At 39.9% G+C, this 27,038-nt stretch overlaps 2 long non-coding RNA genes across 2 annotated transcripts in view; both read right to left on the minus strand.

The window, feature by feature from the left end:
• Positions 1-27,038, minus strand: part of LOC307017781 — a 340,480-nt gene that overhangs the window by 95,602 nt on the left and 217,840 nt on the right. The gene's annotated exons all lie outside the window — the stretch shown is intronic.
• On the minus strand, positions 13,083-23,420 carry LOC307017777. The gene is made up of 3 exons (XR_013802248.1): positions 22,848-23,420; positions 16,148-17,014; positions 13,083-14,860 (listed from the first exon to the last, which is right to left on the minus strand). It is a non-coding gene; the product is annotated as an uncharacterized lncRNA (long non-coding RNA).

Here is a 27,038-nt window from a genome sequence, read left to right on the forward strand (position 1 = left end):
GCTTTTTAGTGATGCCATGTTGTGTCAGGCACTCTGAGTGTTGGCACAAATCCTTCAAAAACACATTCTGCAAGATAGAACTAGGCTTTAGGAGTGAATATTTTTGTTTTATGATAAAATATTATCATATAACTGAGGCTATTTCTGAGTGATTCTTCTCGGGATCCGATGGAGTATTATGAGCAATTATTTTTGGTAAATAGGTCAGGAGGGGGCAGGGGCGTGCTGAGGGGGAATCACAGCCCTCAGCAACCCTGCTGGGGAAAACTTCACCTCATTAAGTCATTATTGGCAGCACTGCAAAAAAGTGTCATGGAAATAAGACTCAGCTCATCATCTGTCAGGACTATGTCTTGTAAATGTTACTCAAACCAAATAAACGTTGGCTGCGGCTGGGGAATCTGTCACTCCGCCTGGCTTCTTCAGCAGTTGGCTCTCCATTTTAAAACAACATTGACTGCAAGAAATTAGCCTGCTGAGTAACACTTTCAATTAGGAAAAATCCTATTTGCCGGGTATTATATGACTTGTTTAGTAATATATGAGTCATTAACTAAGGCTTTTCTCCTATGGACATTTATTTAGCACTATGTTACACTCTGAATAAAATGTACACGTGTTGCTCTTTAAAGTGCTTTAAAGTTCCAGCATCATCATCACAAGTACTTTTATGAGTTTAATTTGACCCGTCTGAAAATACGCTGATCAGATTTTGGCAACTCTATGATGTCACAACGATTGTTTGGCTTGTGTAACCCATAGCAAATAACCAACCAAGGTACCCCCCCCCCCCCCCCCCACACACACACACACCTTATCAACTGAATCTCCTCCTAGAGCACCACTGTGCTCTTTTTAACCAAATATCCCACAGAGGAGCGTGGGGAGTGGCTCCTTATTTTCATCAAAAGTAAAAGACAGAGAATCAGCACTTTTGAAAAATGGTTGAAACAGAGGGGTTTATGGGATGATACAATGCACAATCTGTTTGGTATTTTGAGCCAAACACTTCAGAGACATGTTTGTATATATCTGAGACCTATAATATATTGATGAAAAACAGTATAATGGGGGACCTTTAATGTGTTTACAGTATGTTGTGTTGGTATGAGCAGAAAACGTAATTCCTAACTGGGACAATTCAAGAAAGCAGCTACCACTAAAGGAAGTAGATGGCGGGGACGAAGTATGATTGGTCAAGAATTTACAAAATCAATCAGATTGACATGGAAATTAGCATGGACATTCACAATCACCAGAGGATTAATTATATTGTTGTTGGAGACCGCTGAACCTGTTTCAGCATATCAGTTTATTATGTCTATCGTCCACAATAAAATACCAAAATGTAACGCAAATTAGCAATCATGCTCCACAGAAGATGGACCATTTAATGTTTGCAAGTAATTTAATTTTTAAGCAGTTTAAAAATTTGGGATATATACGGTAGGAGTATGGATATGTTTCACATGTGTGGTCATCTCACACACCTGTGCTTAATGCAGAGTCTTGTTCGGCTGCATGTTTGGTTCCAGCCAAGGCAAACCCAGCCTTTTCGATTGAGAGAACAGTGCAAATGCACAGTGACAACTATGGAAGGATTAGAAGCTTGCATGGTTTTTTTCAGTAATTGTATTGAGTGAAATTGGGTCATGGCAATATATACCAAAATGTGTGTTACTTATATCTAATGCATCAAACTAACAGTATGTTATTTTCTTCTTTGTGTATTCAAGAGTTAATTAGTCAAACATTTCTTAACTGTGGTGCAGGCAATGCAAAGCCTCATTTCTTTTATTCAACTGGAAGATCTAACACCAACCTCAAATTCCCTCAGCCTGGGCTTTGCGGGTGGCTCGAATTGAAATCTCCTTTGTGTCCCCTTTTGTTTGCCCCTGCTGGGTTTCCGTCTACAAAGAAAAACATGGCTTCAGGGCATCAGGCAGCTTTGGTGGCTTAATAATTCATGACATGTCATTGCGAATTGCACACTCCCCTACTGCAATCACTGAGATAATTTGCTCGGCAAACCCTGCTAAATGCCTCTGTCATTTGTCACAACAATAATTAAACGTTTCACATTGATCTGGCCACCTGTGGTTGATGAATCTGACCTGAAACAAAGTGGAAAACTCACAGGTGGCACAGTTATTGCTTGACACGTATGGACTAAACAGGAAGCTATGTTAAATGGGGTTTTGTATTGTAGGAAAGCTTCAACCTCCTCATTGCATATCTTTTTTTGAATCTATCTCTTATAATTTCTTCAAAGCACAAATACAATGTTTACAGACAACTTAACAGCACAGAGATTGTTCAGAACCAAGTTTACATGGAAGACTTGTTTTGTTTTGAGTGTGAAGATCACAGTGGGAGACATGTTGAGCAACTGCCAATTTCAAGCATTGGAGACCACAGACAGCCAGCCAGCTTCAAAATACTACATTACAAATATTTGTGGACCTTCTTAGACATACACAGAACAAATGCATTCAGATACCAAGTATACTGAACTTGTTGCTATATGTATGCACAATTTGAAATGTAATAAAACAAAAATTGCCTTAAATGTTGCATAAGCGTGAGAGTTGTGCTGACTTTGTTTTGAATTTAGCTTTAGTGCTGTTCTGTTCAATACAAAAGTTTTACATATGAATCATGTCATCACATCATACTCACCCTAACCCTGACCCAACATCACAGTGATTTCTCAGTGGGTTTGAACCAAGTGAAAAGCTTTACAATTGGAGGTCTTAATCCTCTGACAACCAAACAATGCTGGGGTTTGTTAGGAATGAGAATATAATGAGAAGCGGAGACAGATGCTGACATCTGACTGCCAACAGCTCCTAATGAACAAACTTGACTTGGCCAGACTGCACTGGTTTTTCGGTGTTTCCATCTGATTAAGACTGGATACTGGAGATAATAAAAAAAGCTGTATGTTTTTTGTACAGACAGAAAATAATAATAATTGTACTCTTTTGCTTATATTATCACAATTACCGCATTGCCTGAAGTTTAATCATCTTTAATAAGTTGAACTGAACCTTTTTTTTAAATGAACTATCTATTGTCCTTATGAGCAATGACCACAGGAAACATTTAAATGACTAGAGCAATTTAATTTAACAAGAACAGTACAGCAAAACAAATGACAGTAAGAACAAAACCATTGAAGTGATTAACTATAATGAATTAATGAGTTACTGCTGCTCTGAACTGCAGAAAAACTCAAATCAAACCTTTTTAGTAAACAAGGATTAAAACTGCAGAACTTCATTGTATAACGTATAAAGTGTGTGCTGTTATGTCTGATGATCAAGCATGTAGTGATCAACAGTGTGCACAATTCTTTAGATTCTTCAAAGTCAACTGTGTGCCTTCTTTGTTTTGCCAAGCTCCTAGTTTTTGTGAACTCAGGTGAACGCCTTACTTTCAATCTGACATCATCAAACTTCTCCTATACTTTGGCGGATCATCAAAATCTGTGAAAAGTTAATCATCCTCAACTGTAATTTTTGCTGAGAGCTTTTTTGCATGGATGAAAAACCACAAAACATTACAACATGATAAAAACCCTCCTGGTTCAGGTTTCCAAGGATCGGTATTCTGACAACGCTCTCTGATCCATTAATACAGTAACACCGTCATTGCTGAAAAGCTTATTTTAGACCCTAACTTCTCCCTGTCTAACTATTTGGTGTCTTAATAATACACATTACAACTTCATAGCACCCCCAGCATGGCTGTAAACTCTTCCAAACCTTAATTTCAATAAAAGCTGTCATAACCATAGGACAACCAAACTGTTAGCTTTGCTACCCCTATTTGCTTATTGAAATCCTATCACAGTGCAAGCAGAAAATGATAAAGTATATGCAATACATCAAATATGTATGTCAACAAGTTAAAGCAATGATCTCACCTTGGTAGCAATATCATTTTGCAATATGTTGACTTTATCATGATTTAATTTGGAACAAAACACAGAATGTCTACAACTACATACACCCTTGCCTTTAGGTTGAACAAAATTGACATATCTTTAAAACATTGTTTAAAGTTTACAACTATGAGATATATAAATATGTGCTGTAAATGTGTGTATACTGTATATGTGTGCTTTATACTACCCCTTTTTTAATTTTTTTAATCCCATTCTTGGCTCTTGTCATCGGAGGAAGTCGAGCGCTCAGTCGGTGCATTTGAGGAGTAGCTGCCAGTGCTCTATTAATTACAGGGCAGGATGTGAGTTGCCTGGGAATTCAGAGATCAACAAATTCTGTAAAAATAAAATTGACACGTACAGATACACACAACCTACAAATAATAGTAGGTTCACAGTGCATAAAGCAGAAACACAGCTTGCTCTTCAATTTCGAGACTCAGCTGTCAAAGCAGCTTGAGGGCTAATTTGCAACCCAAATCAAAACTGTTTCACCCATTTCTTTCACGTGGATAATACATCCTTTTGATTTTCTTGCAGATATATTTTTGTATCATTCTAAGCACACTTATAATCATTCATGCATACATAGCCAGCAGTTTGAACTACAACACCAGTTTGAGGAACCTCCATCATTGTTTTTAAAGGAAGCAAAAGTGATTTATTTTCTTGGTCAGGTTTCTCCAAGCCTTTAGGGACACATCAATGTCAAATCAGGAGACGTCTTAAAAAGCTTATCTAAATTCATTTTGGTCATCACATTTCTGGCCAAGGTCTCACCTGCAGGCCTTATCACACTGGAGTACACTAAAAGCCAAAATACAAGTACAAAATCATTTGGGCAGCGATTTTGCAGGAGGCTCATGAAGGGTACTCACAAGCCCCCGGTTGGGTGCCGCTTTGTTGGAGTTTACCCCAGTGGACGTCTGTGGGTTATGGGGGGGGGGGGAACTCTGATTGTTGTGTGTGCTTATGCACCCAACTGCAGTTCAGAGTACTCAGCCTTCTTGGAGACCCTGAAGAGAGTCCTGTATGGGGCTCCTGAAGGGGACTCCGTAGTCTTGCAGGGAGACTTCAACGCACATGTGGGCAATGATGGGAACACTTGGAGGGGCGTGATTTGGAGGAACGCCTGAACCGGAGTGGTGGTTTGTTCCTGGACTTCTGTGCTAGTCATGGATTGGCCATAACAAACACCATGTTCGAACATGAGGATGCTCATGAGTGTACATGGTACCAGAGTACCCTAGGCAGAATGTCCATGATCGATTTTGTTATCGTATCATCGGACCTGAGGCCGTACATTTTGGACACTCGGGTAAAGAGAGGGGCGGAGTTGTCAACTGATCACCATCTGGTGGTGAGCTGGGTCGAGTGGCAATTGAAGCCTCTGGACAGACCTGGTAAGCCCAAACGTGTAGTGTGGGTAAACTGAGAACATCTGGAGGAGTCCCAAGTCCAGGAGGCCTTCAACTCACACCTCCCGCGGAGCTTTTCAGGCATCCCTGTGGAAGCTGGGGACATTGAACCAGAGTGCGCGGGTTTCAACGCCTCTATTTTACCGAAGCCGCTGCGGGGAGCTGTGGTCTCAAGGCCTTAGATGCCTCAAGGGGAGATAACCCTTGAACCTCCTGGTGGACACCGGTGGTCAGGGAAGCCGTCCGACTGAAGAAGAAAATAATCTCCTTTTCGAAATGGTCTTGTGTGAGGGCTGTGAGTGTTTGAACGTTTTTGACTATGGTTTTATTGATTGTTGTGAGGGTCTGTAGCTGTGTCGAGGTGATATGTAAAATACATATCTGTGTTGGGGAAGGTGTTGCATGCAAACCTTGTTAAACAGGGTGAAATGTTGGTTTCTGCCCTTTGTCAGCATTTATGTCAATGATATTGCCCTCTCATTGTGTTAGTTAGGGTTAGGGTTAGGGTTAGTGGCTGGCTTATGCTGGCTTAGACTCCCTTGAAGCATGCTCTGGCCCTCAACACAGAAAGTTATTGCCAAGCATAATAAAGGCAACTGGAGCCCCGATTAGATTTAGTCCTTCTTCATATTTGGTCTGTGCCTTTACAGCCTCAGTTGTTATTCAACGACACATTACTAACGCCTTTAATTTAATTTGCCCCTCAGGCGTATAATTATGTTTTTATTGCAGGCGATGAAGAATCACACCATATATGACAGCTGATGTCCACGGTCATTACCATTAGATGTTACTAATAAATGCTTATGGAGCTATCAACTTCTGACACTTTGCAATACTAGAAAAAATTGAATGTTCGAAACACTTATCGACCAACAGACTATAAACACTTACTCACATGAATGTAATTCCACACAGCAGCAAAAGGAATGGTACAGAAGAAGAGATTTGTACAATTGAATACCACAAATTACTATTATTATTGCGTCAACTTGTTGTGATATGCCAATGTTGTTTTTCTAAGCAATGAGGCTTGCCAACTCTCCATAATACCATTAATCTTATCACAATTACTCCTGAAAAAAACTGGATCCTTCCAAGCTCAGCAAAACCAACTTGCACCTGCAACGTTCTCCAATAGTTTGAGCTTGTTTGACAAGGAATCAATCAAAGCTGCAGTTCTCCAATGCTCTTTATGGTGGTATGTGTTGAACTTTACACATCCAAATATGTTGGAGCATTACCCAATCCCCTCTTATGGTGGCCCTGAAGGGCAAGTCAAAACAACATTTCACAAAACACTACAGCATTTCAGAAACCACCACAGCATTTCACTAAACACTACAGCATTTCACTAAACACTACAGCATTTCACTAAACACCACAGCATTTCAGAAACCACCACAGCATTTCACTAAACACTACAGCATTTCACTAAACACTACAGCATTTCACTAAACACCACAGCATTTCAAAGGGTATTCCTTTAGGGCAGGGGTGGGGAACCTCCGGTCCACGGGCCGTATACGGCCCGCGAGACTATTTGGCACGGCCCTCGAGGTGATTTATAAACACACGCAAAAAAGAAAAAAATTAAAGAAACCTGGACCGCAAAAAAATGAAACAAGCAAGTGCCTGTTTTTCCTGGCCAAGGTCAGGGTCCTTGAACACAACACGGGCCTAACGTGTCATCACGTGGTAATTATGTCTCGTCTGACAGAGGTGTAGTGCTGACGGAGAGCACCAGAACACCGCTCCGGCACTTCCAAAAATGGCAGTAGCCTACCCATAAGGAGCCGTACACATGCCGCAGTTGTTGCGTGGCTGTGTCTTTAGTTGAAAGCCCAGTGGTGATCTGTTCATCTGTCATACTGATCATACAGTCAATAACTTAGTTGTTATTAGCATCTGGTTAGCTAGCTATGCTAACGAATATAAGAAGCTTTTTCTACAACCACTGAGGTAAAGGCACACCTTTATATGATCATTATAGTTATTATTAAAAAAAAAGATAAAGTAAACTGGTATAAAATACTATATGACAGTATAATAAAGTTGTTATTAATAAACAAGAATACAGTTTGAAAGGGGAGTGATTTGTAAAATATCCATAATGAAAAAATAAATCTGCTTACAGTTCTGTTTCATAATGGATATTGAGAGATGTATTCATAGATCTCCTAATGTTGCTCTCAAAGTGCACCAGATTGATGCTTTTAACTTCAACATTTAAAAAAAAATCTTCCCGGGGGAGCATGCCCCCCGGACCCCCGTAGAGGAGGTTAGGTCCTCCCCCACTTAAATCATGTCCACATGGATAGGAAACTAAAATACATTTGCTCACATCTTGTGTCCATATCTTTCTGTTTTGGTGGTCATGTCACAACCGTGCAAGTGCATGAATGCGCGAGTCATGCTAAAATATCTGGATTAAGAGGTTGCTTTTTCTTTGCACAGCATGAAAGAAAGGCCAAATGAATGTGCTGTGATTTTAGTTTTTTTAAGCAGAGGTCAATAATTTGTACGGCCCTCGGAGGATGTTGAAAAAATTGAAATGGCCCTTGAGAGGGAAAAGGTTCCCCACCCCTGCTTTAGGGGGAACTGTTCTTCTTGTTTGTGATTGGACAGAGCCAGCCAGAGAAGCACTGCTATGATTGGTTGTTTTTGCTGCCAGTCAAGAAATGACGCTTTGTGATTGGTCAGCACCCGACAGCGCAACATGTCCCTAAACATCAGCTGTTAGCTGTTAGCACACAGAGCTCACAGCTCCTCCTATCTGTTCAGAAACTGGACAAAAGTTAAACATGTACAAAGCACAGACTGTCTATGAATATGAATGTGAATACAGTCGCTGCTTTATTTATGTCTGTATGAAGTTGTTGTGAGTGTGGATGGAGCAGCTACAGGTTAGTTTAGCCTGATCGATCCGATCTCCATTCAGAAAATACACATTCGAAAAGGTTTTTCGCCTGCCGCCTTGTCTGCAGACTTGTAAAAGCATTAATTCATGGTTTTTACTAACCAATATCAGTATGTTGTTGCTTCGTGTTAGAAATTAAAATCAATGTTTTAATGGGGAAATGTAGTTTAAACATGCCGTCAGTTTTAATGCTCTTTTATACTGAAAAACCAGAAATTCTTGTGCACAAGCAGTTAAGCTTTTATTCTGAAAATCCTTCATCTACGGTTAGCATTTAGCATGTGGCTAATATACGATTTCCTGAATAGGTGAATTTAGTAGCGAAATGATATGGAGTGGAGTGGTGCAAACCGAAGCCTACTGATTTAACACTACAACTATAGATGTTGAGATACTACCATGCTGAATATTAAATGAAGGTACAGTTTATTTGAATACATTATTGTTTACAGACGAGAGTAGCATGTGACAACATCCGGAATGACCGGAAACCAAACGAGCCGAGAAGTATTGTTTAGAGTATTGATTACAGCGTTTAGAATGTGTTAAATGAAAAGTGATGAAAGAGAATATGAGGAGAAACGGCGTGTTAAGCATATATTGAATGTGAAAAGAACCTATCCTCTGTTTAAATGCAATAACGGACATTGGAGACGAGGCGAGCCGGCTGGCGGGGAGGAGCCAGCAGAGGATATATAACAGCACCGGAGCAGAGATCCAGGCTCTTCTCTTCCCTATCGAGGAGCGGATCACAGCTGTTTGTCTGACTGAACAATATCATGCTTGTGACCAACCCGAGCCTTTTTTAATTAAAGTACCCAATTTAACTTTCACAGAGACTCCATTTAGTCTCCTATTTTAAAGCTTCTCTCCTGGTCAGGAGAATAACGAACACAGTTAACAATCGGCATCATTTTTGAAACGTGTATTACAATGAATTCACGGTAAAATATGTTCATTTTGTTGTACCATAGTATTTACATGGAGATAAGCTCCAAATATTCACATCGCTCTAATCGCTCGAGTTTCACCGCGCCTGTCAGCTGTGTTTACTCCTGTCATTCAAACAAGACGCGCTGGAGAGGAGGCGGGGCTTATATCCGTGCAAATATGATAGATACCAACTACAACACAATTAACATATTTTACCGTAATTTAATTGTAATACACGTTTCAAAATGATGCAGAAGTAAAAACATACTGGTACCGGTTAGTACAAACCATGAATTAATGCTTTGACAAGTGTGTAGACAAGACGGCAGGCGAAAAACCTTTTAAAATGCGTGTTTTCTGAATGGAGATCGGATCGATCATGCTAAACTAACTTGTAGCTGATGCTCCGTCCAAACTCACAACAACGTCATACAGCGACTGTTTTCTGAAATGCTGTGGTGTTTTCTGAAATGTCATTGTGTTTTATGAAATGTTCAAGCCTTTTCTGAAATGCAGTAGCGTTTTGTGAAATGCTGTAATGTTTTGTGAAATGTTGAAGTGTTTTCTGAAATGCTGTGGTGTTTTGTGAAATGCTGTGGCGTTTTCTGAAATCTTGAAGTGTTTTCTGAAATGTTGAAGCGTTTTCTGAAATGCAGTAGCGTTTTGTGAAATGCTGTGGCGTTTTCTGAAATGTTGAAGTGTTTTCTGAAATGCTGTAGCGTTTTCTGAAATGCTGTGGTGTTTTGTGAAATGCTGTGGTGTTTTCTGAAATGTTGAAGTGTTTTCTGAAATGCTGTAGCGTTTTCTGAAATGCTGTGGTGTTTTCTAAAATGCTGTAGTGTTTTGTGAAATGTTGTTTTGACTTTCACTTCAGGGCCACCGTCCTTAAACATCATTTATTAACCCACCAGTTCTTGATTTATATCCCTCCTCGATGACTGAAATTAGTTACATTCATAATTCTTAACTTCCAAACAACAAATTTATGAACAACAAAGGGTAATAATTTGGGCGCAAACTACAGTTAGACAAAGTTCCTGGAAATAAGGAGACAGATATTCCATGAAGTGCAGTAATATGTAATTGGTCTCCTTGTGTTCTACAGAGACAGTATATTAGCAGTGCTATGTGGGAGGGCAGACAGATAAGTTTAGATTCAGGCCTTGAGGCAGCTTAAAGGCTGCTCTGTCCCATGGTGTTCCACTTTATGAGAGTGTAATCAAACTCCCACTTCATAACGGTGCAACAATCTATGTGTGTATGTATGTGTACTGTTTGGAGTTCTCAGAAATAAATCCAATAAATAAGTTCTTTATTCACTTATTATGTATAAATGTTTTGCATTTTCTTTTTCCATATTCATAGCTTAAGCTTATATTGCAGGCTAAGTTTAATATTAGGAAGAGATGATAACTATTGAACAAACCATCATTGATTTAATTGTGTTTGTATACACAACTATTGCTGACTAGTGTGTTCTGTTCTGCTTCTGTACAACTTCTTGATTTCTACTTCGACCAATACGACAATGGCTATGGTCCATAAAACTCTCAGAACATAAAGCGTAAAGCTGTGTTATTTGTAAGCAGACTAAAGCGAATGGGTTTAAATATACAATCAAGTTATGCACACATGTGCTGTATATTATACTTTCCTGTCCTTTAATCTGTAAACTGCCTAATGCTACATACAGTAAGTGTTTCCTCTTTAATTATTGTACTTGTAGCTCTTCTTTGTAAACTGAAGTGCAGATGCATCGTACATCAGCAGGACTGGTTTTGCACATAAATCTGTTGGCTGTGACCTCTAGTGATTTCACCCTCCCCCTCCTGAGCTAATTTTATATTCGTCCTACAACTGGGAGCTTCTGGCTGAGAAACCTTCCGTTGAAGTCAGAAAGATAACATTGTCTATGTTAATTAATTAAAGATATAACTTTACTCCCTGGCGTTCTTCCTGTTTTTCCGCTGCCAGGGGCGGCTTTCCACTCTCACTGTCAGAAATCATATATAATTTTGGCAATAAGGGAAGAATAAATGAATTAATGGTAGGAAAGTCTTTCCAAAACTTGGATAAATTATCTCAAAAGGGCCTTTAAAAGTTGACCTTCATCTATTTTGGAAGAAGATGGAGGCCCTTAGGGATGACAAAGAAAACACATAGGGACACTGTCTTCATCACTGATTTGCTTTGTAAATTGTCGCTGAAAGTTGAAATATGCACAACGTGAAAGAAATGAATCAATACTTAAAGTGGACCTATCATGCTATATTTGAATAATATAGTGTAGGACCATACCTATATAAGGCATATTTATACTTTTCATTTTTCAAAATACCAAACAGATCATGCATTTTAGCCATTCCTCATTTCGCTCAATTTAACACTGTCTTTGCATGGGCTGATTCTGTGAGAACAGCACCATCTACAGGCCTGGCATATGTACTACAGCGTCTCCAGCACTTTCAAACGGCAATGTCCGTGGCTGTCTCCTCCTGATTGGTGGAGTTGGCCCAATAGCTGTAGCGCCACTTCTGTGACGTCATAGAAGTGTTCACATCTGGATCAGTCTGTATCAGATCCGTTGCAGCCCCTTTTTAAAGAGCAACTTCCAGGTTAAAGACACCTGTGAATAAATGTGTCGGAAAATGATGAATACACTACATTTTCAAAAAGATATACAGAAATATACATTACAGTGACATCTGGCGTCGTTTTTGTAAGAAATGTTCACTTCCGCATAAAAAAGCCTCGGCACGTGACCTCCCGCGTGTGACGTAACATGGGGGACACAAGGGGGAGAGCGGCCGGTGTAACGTATTAATAAACATGGATCCCAATGCTAGTTTCGACACAGAAGAAGTTGAACATGAATATTCAAATGCATATGACGGACCACAACCTTATAATTATGAGCCTGCTAGGCGTCCAAGAGACCAGGAGCAGCCAAGGATTAGAAGAAATAACGGCCATCGGAGAGAAATTGAGCTGTGGTGTGAGGAGAACCAGTGGAGAACTGGGCAGCTATCTTGGTGAGTGACCGGCGTTAGCTACAGAATGTTAGCTAACGTCGCATCACAACATTGTGAAGTTAGCTATCATATATCAGGCTATAACTAAAGTAGTATTGATAATATAGTAACGTTACTGGCAGGACTGTTGATACTGATCCATAACAGGAACTAATGCGCAAGTATCAGCCGTATCTCGCGTTACCTAATGCAACTCCACACTACGGTGCTGTGTACCGGAGGAGAGACGCGAGAAGCGGCTGATACTTGACGATCTGGCGGTGAAAGGTTGTGGAGCCTCCGTTGATATGTCGTTGTAAATGGCCTGATGGAAAGCAGGTGTGTAGTCGGGGAGGGTGCACAGCTGATTGCAGCAGGTGAGTGGAGGTTGAGCCGGGAGCCAGGAGTGACAGCCACCACGCACACACAAACAACACAGACAGGGGGAAACAAACAAACATAAAGGACACGGCTGGAGCAGTACAGCCACCACAGCGTTACCTAATGCAACTCCACACTATATCTTACGGTTCCGTGTACCGGAGGGGAGAGAGAGAGCAGCGAAGGGGGGGGAGAGAGATGTAATACGGTTTCCTGATAAAGCTGTGGAGAGTATGTGCTGCACGGAGGTGGATGCACAACGCACCCAGGAACGAACGCTAGCTCCGGTCCTTTTTACTGTGGACTCGATGTCCTGACAGGCTGGTATTTGTGCAACCAAATACAATACTGCACCATGATTACAAATGGTGAAATACAATGTAAAACTACCGAAAAATACCAGCTCCTTAAAACACAACCGCTCTACTCAACGCAACTCTACTATACCCGCTGTCAGAGAGCGGTGATGTTTCCCGTTTTTTAGAGCAGAGCTCAAAATTGCTCCTTTCCCTCTGAATTCCTTATGTCTCGTAAAACATATCAAATCCTGCATTCACTTTTTTTATTGTAATTTTCAAGCAAGTTTAAGCATAAATGTAGAAAAAATAAAAACCTGCAAGATGCTCTTTAAGAAATGTGGGTATGGAGGAAAATAGAGAGGGTTGTGTTTTCTGACACTTGGTGAGTTCCCTGGAACACCGGGGACACATATTCATGTATAAAAGACGTACAAAAGTGCATTTTGCATGATAGGTCACCTTTAAAGTGGACCTATCATGCTATATTTGAATAATATAGTGTAGGACCATACCTATATAAAGGCATATTTGTACTTTTTATTTTTCAAAATACCAAACAGATCATGCATTTGATCCATTCCTCATTTCGCTCTATTTACAGTTTTTCTCGATTGCTAACACACTAAAATGCTACATAAAGCACAATTATTTTAACTGACACTCAAAGAGCAAAACATCGGCTCAAATCTCCAAAACTCTAAATACGTTTTCAGCTTTTCACACAATTTGCAAATCAACATGGCACTTTTTGCAAACCATTGCACACGTTTCTCCACGTAAGACACATAAAGTCACGTGTTAGCAGGTTTACATGGACCAATGATCAAGAAACACGTTCCACCTGACCAAACACCTGGTACACTGTAAAACAAAAAACGGTAAAAAAACGGTAAAATGTCTGGCAGCTGTGATTCCAAAAACTTACCGTCAAATTACAGTGAAATACCCTAATTACAATAATGGGAAAAAACCGTAAATCCACAGTAAATATAATTAATTTCCTTTACAGAGAAACACTGTTATTTTACAGGTATCTCCCCTTATTTATTACGGACATAATTTAGAGTTAAGCATGTAAATACTGTTATTTTACAGTTTTATCCTAAATTATTAGTCAAGCACCTTCAATAAGGTGACAGAACTTAAAGTTCATCAGTGAAACACTGTTATTTTACAGGTTTATCTGCTCTTTTTACAGTCAATAACCTTTAATAAAAGTACAGCACTAATACTTCTATGGGCAAAAACCCCGTAAAAAAACGGTCAAATAGTAAGTAAAAATACTTTCAGTGAAATAAAGTGCAAAAGCAATTAATATACAGGAATTGTCCTTAAAGATTTTACAGGAAAACACTTGACTCTCTTTTCAAAATCCATTGTCTTAAAATGTTACATTCAAATACCTTAAATAAAGTTCTGATGAGAAAAACTGTTTTTTACATTTTTTTTATTAGATTTGTATGATCAAACACTAAAATAAATACAGAACCTAAAGTTCTACAGCTAGAATACTGTTATTTTCAAATCAAACAGGTTCAATAAAATGACATCACAAAATGTTCTGTAGGAAACAATTACTCTGAAAACTTAAAATATAAAAATATTTGTAGAATTATAGTACAACTAATGAATACAGCATTTCATATTTAAACATCATACTTATAAACAGTAGAAACAAAAAGTAAGTTGAATTTTTTAAAAGTACTTCTCAACTGAATATAATAGGAATTACAAAATGGCGACATATGTTCACATTGTCAATTTGAAGGAGCAGTGTGCAGGATTTAGTAAGTCTAACATTGGGGATGTAGGTTCCAACCAATGGATAACTTGTTCACTCACCCTCCTATCCCAAGTCTGTAGGAGAATGAATATTGGCTGCAAAAAACTTGAGGCCCAATCATGTTTCCTCTGTCCATTCTGCGCTACTGTAGACGTGGCAGTGCAACCTAGAGGACAAAAAGATCAGAATCAGAAATGGGTTTATTGCCAGGTGGGTTCACACGTACGAGGAATTTGACTAGGTGTCGTGGTGCATACATACAAATAAAAAAATAAAATAAAAAAAAGTACACAGATAGCTAACTATATTAAGAACACTAATAAAAATATAGTAAGATAGCAATAAAATAAAGCAGTAATTTACATCGAAATAGAATGCAATAAATTATAGAATATAAAATATGTGCATTAAGCTATAGACAAGTTTACGCGCCAAAACACGGGTAGCGCCATGACACTACACAAATGCACTTCATTTCCGCCGGAAGTCTTTTGCACAGCGTCTGTCGGTGTAAACCGATGTAAACAGTCAGACGGGCACTGGTGTAAACACAGCGATTTCGATGCTAACAGTGATGCTAGCTGGGGAACACGATTCTACTTCTTTGACTGGAGATGGCGTTACTCTCCCCCACCCGAATTCAGTGCAAAACTGGGAGGATAACATGACGACGTGGCCCAGCATAAAACCAAAATAAACTGCCTTATTTAGGTCATGCCCACAGGAGCCAACAGTTGTCTGTTGTTTACATAATGCACAATTTACATGATCTCTTTATGCTGTGCAATATATCATATGTGCCTGTACTGTTTGAGTGAAAATAAAGTTTGATGTAATTTAATTTCATTATTGCACTGTTATTGCATTATTGCATTTCATATGTTCCTTAGAGTGCTACAATTTATTTTAACACAGTTCATCATTCATATTAAGCTCATACTGTACATAAATAACACTGAATTAATTAATTGTTGAGAGGAAACTAAAGAAATGGCTTCAACAAGAAAGATCACATGTTTAATCCTAACAGGTATTACAAATTAAAATATAAAAGCAGCCCACACAATTACATCACTATGAAAATATTCATATATAATATTAAAAAATACAATGCATGCAGTATTTGTTGTATTTATCTGTATTTAATGAACAACATGGCTGGGTGCTGGTTTGTGGTCGTAGCACTCTCTATCTAACCACTCGTTCAGGTGCTTTCTCGAGTGATTGCAACCAACTACCGCACACGTAGTTCCCGAACCACTTTTCTTCATGTTGTAATTGTTATATCCTCTTTGTCTCTGCGATATCAGTGCTTTGTCGGCACAACGGAGCTAGCTAGCAAAACAAACCCAGTCCGCCAAAACGGAAGTGCATTGCATCGAAGGGAGGAGTTCAGGATGTAGAGCGGAAACGGCTCAATAACTTGTGTATATTTAAACATTGCATTATTTACCATCCTGTGATCTCCATTATGTAATGCATAGAGTCTGCGTTGTGGCTGAGGTAAAGTGTCAGTGGGGGGGGGGGGGGGGGGGGGCTTGTTGAGGTGGGGAGAGGGGTCGGCCACTATCTTCCCGCCTCGGGGTTCTGGAGGCGTGCAGGTTCTTGAGGGATGGCAGATTACAGCCGATCATCTTCTCTGCAGAGCGGATGACACGCTGCAGCCTGCCCTTATCCTTGGCTGTGGCTGCAGCGTGTCAGATGGTGATTGAGTATCCTCGGCTGTGCTTTTTTGGTGAGGGAGCAGATGTTCTGTTCCCGTTTGAGGTCCTGGGTGATGATGGTGCCCAGGAAGCGGAAAGACTCCACAGCAGTTACTGGGGAGTCACACAGAGTGATGGGGGCGGGTGGGGCTGCGTTCTTCCTAAAGTCCACAACCATCTCCACTGTCTTGAGAGCGTTGAGCTCCAGGTTGTTGTCCCTACACCAGGTCACCAGATGTCCAGTCCATCTCCCACCTGTAGGCAGACTCGTCCCCACCAGAGATGAGTCCGATGAGGACGGCGTCGTCTGCGAACTTCAAGAGCTTGACAGACTGGTGACTAGAGGTGCAGCTGTTGGTGTACAGGGAGAAGAGCAGAGGGGAAAGAACGCAGCCTTGAGGGGAACCAGTGCTGATGGTCCGGGGGTCAGAGACGTGTTTCCCCAGCCTTGCGTGCTGCTTCCTGTCAGACAGGAAGTCTGTGGTCCACCTGCAGGTGGAGCCGGGCACGTGCAGCTGGGAGAGCTTGTCCTGCAGCAGAGCCGGGATGATGGTGTTGAAGGCGGAGCTGAAGACCACAAACAGGATCCTGGCTTAGGTTCCTGTTGTGTCCAGGTGCTGGAGGAGGAAGTGAAATGATAACTATTAGTAAACCATAATGATGGATGTTATTATCAGCAGCTGCCAATAGATCCCCTACATCTTGTATAGGGCTGCAACAACTAATCGACTTCATCGATTAAAATCGACACAGTAAATATAACGTCGATTCGTTGGTGACGTCATCACGTGTGTTTTACGCGCTGACGTCATCACGTTTTTTTTTATGTGCTTACGTCATCACCGGTGTTTTACGCGCTTACATGTAGATATTAATATACTGGAGTTTGATAAGCTGAATGGCCTGCTAAAAAACCGAGAGAGAATAATAAGCGTAATGGCAACACCTAAAACGAAAACCTCAAAAGTGTGGGATCATTTCATACTTGACAATGTGAAAAAGGTTGTTAAGTGCAACATTTGCAAAGGCGATCTAGCCTGGCATGAGAGCACTTCATCAATGATGGAACATCTCAAAAGAAAGCATGTCGGAGTTCTGGAAGATGACTCCACTCGGTAAGTCAACTAACCTAGCTAGCTAGCAGTAGCTAGCCAAGGTTTAAATTGCATGTCCTTGAACACAACTTTAGTTTTGATCACAAAACAGCAGGTAAGACGTATTTATATATATATATATGGCTCTGTAAACGGAAGTTGTTTTCTTGCTCTTTCCTGGCTGCTAGTTCAATGAGTTTGAAGTAGAAAAGATCGCTTTTGCCAGTTATATGCTGAATTAGCACCGAGCTAACGCTACATTAGCACGTCTTACAATAGCTGAGTTTCTTCCCGTGAAGTGGGTAACTATGCATCATTAATAGGTTGTTAAATATTTAGAAGCCCTGAGATGCTGTTTCTTGTAAGATGTTGCATCTCCCCCGCTCCCGGCAGTCTCACAATAATAAGAGCGCTGTTAGGAGAGATGACAGGCAGGAGGCAGCGGGGGCTAAATATTTGTACACGTTGTATGGTTGCAATCAGTATAGAGCTGGAGATGTAATTGATCGAGTGCACAAGAGAACACCGGATAATTGGGAAAACATTTTTGTGTCCAAATGGGATGTGTAGAAGTTGTTGTTTCTTGTTACATCACCGGGTGGCGCTGGGGCACTAGCTACAGTGGCCTGCAAAGGAAACACTTCAATCATATGAGATTGATCTACAGGATGCTTTTGATTTAACTTACTCGAACGATCTCCGGATTTGTTTTATCTCGTGATTTGACTTTTGCTAATTAAAGTGATAGGCATAACAAAGCTCAACTTAAAGGCCCAGTGAAGTGTGCACCTGTGCATGATCTGTTATGCTAATACGTATAGTAATGACCAAAATTGTCCATTGGAACCCATATCAAAAAATGTTGGAATAGCAACAAATTTGACGAGTTTTGAATTTTCCGGGGAAATCTGCAGTCGACCTTCGCCTTCGTGGGCGTGGCTTGCGATCTACTGCGTGACGTCACGAGATGGACGCCGCTGCACTGTTTACATTCACCACCGTTCGTTTTTTCTCTTTTTCAAAGTCGAATTTCTCAACGTTTTTGAGCTAGTATTTTCCTGGAAAGTGTGTCGGAGTCGACTGGAAGTGATTTCCAATCGAGAAAACCTGACAATGGAGGCGACAGTGAAGAAAGAGGGATGAAAAACACAGGGGAAACGATGCATTGCCGCTGGCTGTAGTAATGTCAAGTCTGCAGAAGTGGCGATGTTTCTGTTCCCAAAAGATGAAGGTGAGCCTGGCTGGGGTCATTGTTTCGTAGATTATTTGATTGATCATGATAAATAAAGGCCAGTGGTCGATTCGAGAGAGAGAGAGAAAGAGAGACTGACAGAGTTACAGGGTTGTTGTTAGCATCTGGTGCTAGCTCGGAGCTAACGGAGATTAGCTGTTTCAACAATAAGGAGAGGGAGAGTGCTCTCCTGTGGGACTGAGAGAGATAACGTCAGTTCAGGGAGGTAAACTGTAGTCTAAGTTATCTCAGTGGGTTTGGTCATCTATGTAAACAAATATTTCCATCTATGTAATATTAGTTGTATAAAATAGGTTAAGAAATCATTCCAATGTTTTTTGATTATTGAAATATATGTTTCATATGAGTGTTGAGAGCTGTATCCATAAATCTCTTAATGTTGCCCTCAAAGTGCACCAGATTGATCACTTTCCTCATCTATCCTGTCCGAAAAGCTGTCCAAATCAATCATTTCTCTCACACTAGTATCACTTTCCAGAGTCTCCGCCATGTTTACAATCGCAACTGGGTACATCTTGTGACGTCACAGCCACTATCGTCTGCAACTTCCGTTAGGCTCAGACGGCAAAATTAATAATTCATTAATTATGAATTATTAAAAATTATTTTAGCCATGAACAGGCACAATGATATGTAAGGAATGAAACTGCCATTTCATTTTGGTGCAAAAACATGCACTTCACTGGGCCTTTAAATTAATGTGAAATCAAATGTAGTTGCCCCTCCAAGGCACTGCGGGTTAGCGAAGTACAACTGGGATTTCGAAGAGGAAGATAAGCTTGGTCAATTCTTAATAAAAAAGAAAAAACAACCAATTGAGCACTTGAGTTTTCATTAGCAGCGCCTAGCGACAGCTGTGGAGCTTCGGTCAATACCCAGGGTATATGCAGGAATCCTGAAGTCAAATTTAATACCTTTTAAGACCCTTTCCATACATTTTAAGAGCTCATCGCAACTTTGAGTTCTAACCGGTTACATTGGCAACACACTTTACCTCAAATTTACTATATTGATTGTAAGATAGCAAAACTAAACAGAGTGCAGACAGACTACTGAAGCCTCCTTTCCACATGAACTTCAACCTCTCTGTGAAGGTCAGGTTTAATGCAGTATGCTGCTTTGTTGCTTCTGTACTCTGTGCTCTTTCATTCCAGTAAAACTCCTCAGAAAACATTAGAAACCAGTATTTGACCAATAAACAAAACAATTGACAAAACTTTGAACTATGAAATATGTTAAACTTTGGTGAGCTTCAGCAGGGTAATGCCATATAGGAGCTCCCTCACAAATACCCAGGGGTTAAATTGGGCTGGGGCTGTCCGGGGCTAAGCCCTGGCACATAGGACGATGCTCTGACGTCATCACCCTCACACATTTGTCATATGTTTACAAAAAAGGATATATATGTTAAGACTTTTCTCGTTCTTAATATAGACTATATTTAGGGTCTATATGTGTTGACTTTACTTTAAAATAGCAGATTTCTGTGACCGTATATAGTTTGGCTTAGACCCCGGCCCCACACGGTAAAACGCATACGCAAGCGCAAAAAAGGCTTCCTTTCACACGCATTCGATTCATTAACGTGTCCGTTCACACTAGACAGCTGCAAATGCTGGAAACGATGTAGTACATATGTCATGCCTGTAAGTGGCGCTGCTGCCGCCCGAAATACACCAAAAGCAGCGAAGAAGAACCCGGAGCATGGTTGCCATGGTTGCCCTTCTGTTTATTCTCCTCGGTGGACGGCGTGTTCTCCTGCTGTATCTCTCAGGTAGTCCACCAGCAGATGAAAAACACCCACCTCTCCGCCTTTTCCAAGGAACGAGGGGACCGTGCGGCAGTTTCCGTAAAAAAAATGTTCCGCCGGTCAACATGTCCGTTAAAGTTTAAATCTTCCGTACAAAATTAGGAAAGTGCCGGTCAGAGGTCTTCTTTGTTATTTATTGAGCTTTAAAACAAATTGATAACGACTCTGTTCTCTGTATAATAATATAATAATATTTAATAAACGGTGACTGCCTCTCTTTTCCTCCCCCTCTTCTGACAGCCCAGCAGCAGCAGGAGACGTGGGGAGAGGGAGGCGGGCTCTTTCATCGTTATCAGAAAATGATCATATAGGGCACACACGGAGCCGTTGGACCCCCAGAGCGTTGCGTATGCCGGTCTTCCCACCTTGGGACCCGTTACCGTAGTCGTTTATTCCCCCCCCCCCCCACACACACACACACACACAGAGTGGAGCAAGGCAACGAAACTTAAAATAATAAGCAGCATTTTACTGCGCGCTATGCATGGGGCCGCCTTGTGGGGTTTCCCGACATGTCGTTTCAGTAAATTAAAGGGTGTTTCATGTTGTCGTTGCTGTGGGACTTCTTAATACCTTGGAAAATGCCATTTAAGACTTTTTAATACTTTTTAAAAGCCTTAATTTTCGCTAAATTGATTTATCAACTTTTAATACTTTTTAAGACCCCGCGGACACCCTGATACCACTAACAGTCTATTTCCTTAAAATGGTACATATAGCTGAATCTATATTTTCATCTTCAGGTGATTAAATCTGCATAATGTCCCTGTACAATAAGTTTCGAGCATTTTGTAATCCAGTGAGGAAATTCAAGACCAGTAAATATTGATTGATTAAACAACACTAAATAACATTTTAGGGTTTTCTTCAAACTCAGACTCTCTGCTGTGGCTGTACCTCAAAGACAAAACAATTGTCTGAAGATCTTTGTTGAACAAGGTCTGATTGTCCTGTACAATGTGGGGTATTTTGAAATACTTTACTAAACCACATTCAGTGCTTCCCCTACCATAGTCTTGGAGGGGAGCTGCGCCCCGCCAACGGAGCCCCCTCCCTGAAATTCAAGGTGTTTAAAAGATATATATATATATTTTTTGTATTATTATTATTATTATTTTTTAAATATATATAGCACCAAATTGCAACTAATCTATATCTACGGTCACTTTTCACATTGAACATGAGCTCTTTTATTAAATAAACTAAACGCTTTCATTTTAAGTTGAGTTTAGCGTTTTTGACCCTAAGAAACACTGATGCATTATTCAATAACAATAATCCACAGCTCCTCTCTCTGCTCCAGAGGATTTAAAGAATATATAGAACCTCCAGAAAAACGCGATCGCAGAATTTACCGCATAATCAGCAAAATGGCGCAGATTTTTAAAAGGCCGCATATTTATCAAAAGGCTGCATAATCCCCGCATTTTTCCACACAAACTTGAGAGAAAAAAAAGTTAACTCGTATTGACGTGAAGTAGTGATGATGATGACGTGACGTCATCAGCTCGCGCATCACAGAAGGTAAACAACACCGTAGAGTGAACGTGTGGAACTCACACGAGAGAGAAAACACCAAGATGAACAAATCTGATCCATCTCATTTACCGACGAACATTTCTGCTAAAGACCGGGCAAAGCAGTACCCCGATGTCTTTCACGAAAGTGGGGGGAAACTATTCTGCACCTGTGTGTTGGAGCATAACTCTTAGAGAAAATCGACGGTGACGACCCACTTTGATTCATTCAAACATTCGAAAATCCTTTCTGCTGCGGCGGACAAGAAAGCCAAACAACTCACGTTCACCGAGGCATCAACCTCCAAAACCCTTTCGAGGGTGAGTAGCCTACAAGATTGAAGCTGGTCAGATAACGAACGAGTAAATGAAAACAGAATGAGGCGGAGTGTGTGTGTGTGTGTGTGTGTGTGTGTGTGTGTGTGTGTGAGTGAGTGAGTGAGTGTGATTAAAATAGCCCAATTGCTTTTACAATAAATAAACATTGAATGTGTTTAATTGAATAGGAAAGGGGTTTAATGTTAGTGGCAGGTTTTGTGTGAGAGAGAATAAATAAGACAGCCCAATATTTAAAAAAAAATCTATTATTTTTCGCAACTTCCCGCAATTTCACCACATAAAAACCCTGCATGTTTAATTGCATAATCAAGGATTTTAGCCCGCATAATCAAGGATTTTTGCCCGCGTTTTTCTGGAGGGTCTAAATATATCAGCAGTAAACATAGGGGAAACACTGACATTCAATATTATGTTAGACACAAGTTAGTTATTACTCACATATCAAAGTCTTTTCATCTGCAAGATGGAAGAATAGCTGGGTGCTGCCTGGAGAGACTGACGGCCCGTCCACACAGCGGCGTGCATTGAAGCTTCAACGCTTCTGCCCATTCACTTTGAATGGGGTGACGTCACGCTTCGCCGAACTGCATTGTGGGAGTGAAGCGTAGCTCGCTGCAAAAGTTGAGCAATGTTCAACTTTTGAAGCTTCGGCGGAAGCTTCAGCCAATCGAATCATATGCCAGTACAAGCTCTAGCCAATCAAACCCCGTGCTTGTGTGTCCGGGGCGGGAGATTCATGTAATTGGTTGTTTGTCGAGTGTCATGCCCCCCCCGCCGGCAAGCTTCAACGCACGCTGCTGTGTGGACAGGCCGTGATGAGGAGTCACTGGCTGGCTTCAGCAGCTTTCCACACAAAGCCATCACATCCTCTGTTCCATAGTCTTCACTGTCCACTGGTGCTCTGTCAAAAGAGTGAACATCACAGCTGTCATGGTAACCCTTTGTTACACAACATACAACCATCATCCGTCAAAAGTGACCCAAATTATTTTAAATTGTAAATATCTTTGCAATAAATTACTTCCAGGAATTCCTCAATTAACCTGTTTTTAATCAACACCAATTCTAATTTTCATTTTAACTTTCTTACTTTTTTTTAATAAAAATCATGTTTGTATCACTAAACTTCTAAGGCACAACATGGGTAAAAAATTACCCGTATTATTTTCCTATGTTATTTCATGCATGGCTGAGTGTTTCTTTAAATACATTGTTTTTGATTACCACAAATCATTATTTTAATTCTCCCGTTCTTATTGATGAACTAAAATAGTTTATGCCAATTGTGATACAAATGCAAAAAAATAAAGATACTTTAATGATAATTTTGTTAAAAATAATAATTTTAGCAGAGATTTGGACCAAGCATGTATGATGTAGTAATACAACAACTATTTTAGTTCACACAGTTTGACATTAGCTAGTCATGTTAGCTTGTAATATATCGAGCAGAGCTAACTAGCAAGTTAGCCAAACGTTAGTGGTTAGCAGTTTATGCTATGATAGCTGTTGGCTACTGAACATTAACAAACTGGATTCCGCAGTAAAAAAGCTGTGCAACTTTACAATAAGATTGGCGACAACACTGTGACACCCTGCTGCACGTTTATGTGTAATCGTCCCGCGTTGGAGACGAGAGGGTGGCGGCAGCACTGCAATAAGCTGTAAGCTAACGTTAGCAGCCACCTTGTTAACCTGTATAGCCTGATTTTCCCGCCGTTGGGACATCTTGCAAGAAACAGCATCTCAGGACTTCTTAAAATGTAACAACCTATTAATGATGCTTACCCACTTAACGGGAAAAAAACTCAGCTAACTGACGATATTAACCATTTTTAACTAAACGAAACACAAGTCTAACGGCTAACGGGGCTAACGCTACTTTAGCACATAACTGGCAAAAGCGATATTTTTTACTTCATGCTATCTGCACAAACGTATCATATGAATGCTGAGATTCCACAGATTCCCTTACAGTATATGTCTCATCACTCAAAACTCACTGAACTAGAAGAAGAAACGTAACCTTAAATACACAATTAAACATTCACAAACTAAGGATTATCTAAATACATATTTGTATTGTTGACGTCCCGATGCTCATATTTAACGTGTAGATGTAAAACTATCCCGATATCAGTCCATAAACTCTCGAGCAGACACACAGACAGCTGTAGCTCCAGCAGGAGGAGACGGAGACCCGCTCAAACTGACGTGGAAGTTTCAAATTGGATTGAAAGGCGCGGACAGTTCTCATTGGCAGGTTTTTTCGATGACAGCTTGTCTTGTCTGCCGTTGTATGGCTGGATTCCGTTTCAAGTGACGTAGCTTTTTACATACATTTTACGTTTTTTTTATTTGACACTTTTTTTTTTACAGTTAACTATTTTAGTATACTATGAAAACTACTTTATTAACACAAAATCATTTTTGGGTATTTCTGCAATATATTACATTTTTTGTGAAGATGTATACATTTATTTAACATTTTAGAGATGTTTTATAATAAGATTTCTTTGTATTCTACAACAGTACAGAATACAGTTATTTTTTGTTTTTTTTACATTTTGTTACATTAAATTTAAGGTTTTACCTCAACAACAAAAAGAAAGTTGCCTTCATTTTACATGCAGTAAAATTATGTGTATTTTATGTGTTTTTACATAGAATTCAATGTAATTTAACATTCAAGACATTTAAACAATGGAATTATCCTGTAAAAAAACGATAATTCCTTATCAAACCAATTTACAGAATAAAACCTTTATTTATTTTAAATAAAAGTAATTTACTGTATTTTTATGGTATTTACACTTAATATAGAAAAAACAAGAAAGGTCTGTAAAATAATACAGTACATTTCTGTGAAAAAACTTTTCTTTTTTTTACAGTGTAGCATAATTGTTGGCTGATCAATCAGGATGTTAGCACTATAAAAAGACCACAGGTGAGTACTTTCTTACAGCAACAATGGAAGCCAACATGGAAGCAAGAGCAAGAGGAAGAGCTGGGTTGAGAGTGAGAGTGAGAGGAGGAGGAACAGGTGGGGTGAGAGTGAGAGGAAGAAGAATGAGAGGAGGTAGAGCTGGAGGGAGAGGACGTGGACAAAGAAGAGTACTCTCTAATGAAATGAAATGTTATCAACCATGGTTTGACGATGAGAGAGGCTGGACAGAGGGTTCAGCCTAATCTAAGCAGATTTACTAATTTACTGTTGCCTCTGTAACCCGGACACTTAGACTTGACAACAGGTTAGTTACCCATTTTTATCTCTGCATAATTCATGATATATCAGTGCTTATATCTGTTGTTGGCATGTTGCATACTATAACTGTACACAAATCCTGCACAATGTACTGTGGTAGACTTACTTTTATGCAACACATACACTGGCCAACCACTATGTCTTTGTTGTTTATCTGAAGGACTGAGAAAAAGAGGTGAGGTGGAAGGCAAGGATTTTCAATGAGGCACAGGAAGCAGCAGTTACAAACTGGGTTTTGGCAAACAATGCATCACATTTAGGGAGATCCGAAACATAGTAACTATGTGCTGAGATGCATGTTGCACAATGTTATTTTTGAATAAAATGTGATTTGTTTTTAATTTCTTCATTTACTGTATTTCTGTATACTCAAGCAATCTTTCTCTGCAGAAACCTCTATGTACAGAGCATAGCCCATAACAGATGAAAGTGCTTTAGATTATGCTCATCAGTGTGTAGTTGGGTGGTCAAACAATCTAGTATTATGAATGAAGTGTGTTTTTATTAGCAGGAGAAATGAGGTGTTTTGCACTTTGGCTTTGTGGTTTTGTGAATTGTGTTTAGTGTTCTGAGAAACTGAGCAATTAAAAAAAAACGTTTGTTAGCAATCGAAAAAACTGTAAATAAGGTATAATGAGATTATGGAATCAAAGCTGAATTGTATAACATAAAAAGGCCAACATGCTGAAAACCCAATCCCAGAAGGGGGGTCTGGGGGGATTCTCCCCCAGGAGATTTTTTGAAATACTAACATATAAACTACCCCTTCTGGTACACTCTGAGAAGAAAATAAATAAATCTATTGCTACCCGACATATTAATAATATTTTATGCCATTGTTTGTTTTTCACTTTGTTCTGACAGCTTGCTGCTCCACTCAGAGAGAAGAGCAAAGAGGAGATAGTCTGTGTGAATACTTTAAATTGTGGGTAAGGGTAGATAGCCCCCATTGTTCTGTGACCTGTCAATCATCAAACTGGGGGTCATATTTCATTATATGTTCATTTTTATCTGAAGTTATACCGGATGTATAAAGAATAGTTCTACCGCAAAGTTATTCTCCGTGGGGACTTCCAGCAACAATCTTGATTCTGATTAAAGGCCAGAAGACTCGGAAAAACATCAGCAAAGATGTTTTATTGAGAAGATGATAACTACGTGACAGAGGTTTTCAAAACCGTTGATGGTCTCCGGTACTTCAAGTCCAACGCCTACTGCATGCACAGCGTTAGAAAATCGGGCCTTCAAAATAAAAGTTTGACTTTTTTCCCAAAAAAGAAAAGAAAAAGGAAATGTTATTTTTTTCTTCACTCCACATATCTGCGACCCACTTGAAACGGGGTCCACGACCCACTTTTGGGTCA

The sequence above is a fragment of the Notothenia rossii genome (assembly GCF_949606895.1).
Source record: "Notothenia rossii genome assembly, chromosome: 9".
NCBI lineage: Eukaryota > Metazoa > Chordata > Actinopteri > Perciformes > Nototheniidae > Notothenia > Notothenia rossii.